Consider the following 1,013-nt stretch of genomic DNA (forward strand, 5'->3'; position numbering starts at 1 on the left):
GTGCTCCTCCTGAGCGGAATCCAGAAACCCCAGATTTACTTTTGGCCATTGCCAAACTTAGCTATTCTAGGTATCTACTTTCGACTGTGCCCCAGCTCATGGCAGCATCTTACAGGACTACAGCAGTCTGTCCTATTCCAACCCTCCTCCCCTCCTCTTTCCTGAATACCCACCACATGCATCTTAATGTATTTGGATAAGAAAAATCTCCTTCCTACGGCCATGGGGCCCTGAGTAAATGGAGGTCCACTCCTCTCCTGACTTGCTATAGCCAGATGTGAAGTGCCCCAAAGGCTGACATGTTAAAGGCCCTGGTACTTACCCCAGGGCCTGTGCACAGACCCCTTTCTCCCTAGTAAATCCCTACTCCTTTAAAAGGACAGGAGCGTACAGCTCATTAATTATTCACAGATAGAAACACTCCTCAACTGCGAAGTCTAACACATTCCCAATGCCCAGAGGCTCCCTCCTGCCCCTTCCCAGTCCACACCACCCCCAACCCCTCAAGTAATCCTTACTTGGGCTTCTATCACAATGCCAATTTTGATGCAGTGGAGGCTGGCAACCCTTTCTCTAGGACAGTGCTAACCTTACTGAAGGCCTAACCCTTCGTGATAAGTCCCTGTTACACTTGGGCACTGCATTTGTTAGAGGCATTACTGAGTTTCTGTGGGCTCCCTTTGTAATAAATACTCTGAGTGCCAGGAGGACAAGAGCCACACCTGCTTTCACTCACCTTTGTTCTCTTGGAACTGGCACATGTAGTCACGATACAGGAAAGAGCCAGGGACCGCTCTGAGCAATCACAGGCACTGGCCCTTTTCATCTTCGTATCAATGGCATCGTGTGGGCACCACTGTCATGCATCCTGTGAGGACATGGAGGCTCAGAAAAATAAACCAACTTGTCCAACATTATGAGGTGGTAAGAGGTGGAGCTGTGACTCAAATCCAGGCAATCTGAACCTGTGAATCCCTGTCATCGGCCTCTAAGATGCCAAGAAGACACTTTCA

The sequence above is a fragment of the Onychomys torridus genome, chromosome 18, assembly GCF_903995425.1.
Source record: "Onychomys torridus chromosome 18, mOncTor1.1, whole genome shotgun sequence".
Classification (NCBI taxonomy): Eukaryota; Metazoa; Chordata; class Mammalia; order Rodentia; family Cricetidae; genus Onychomys; species Onychomys torridus.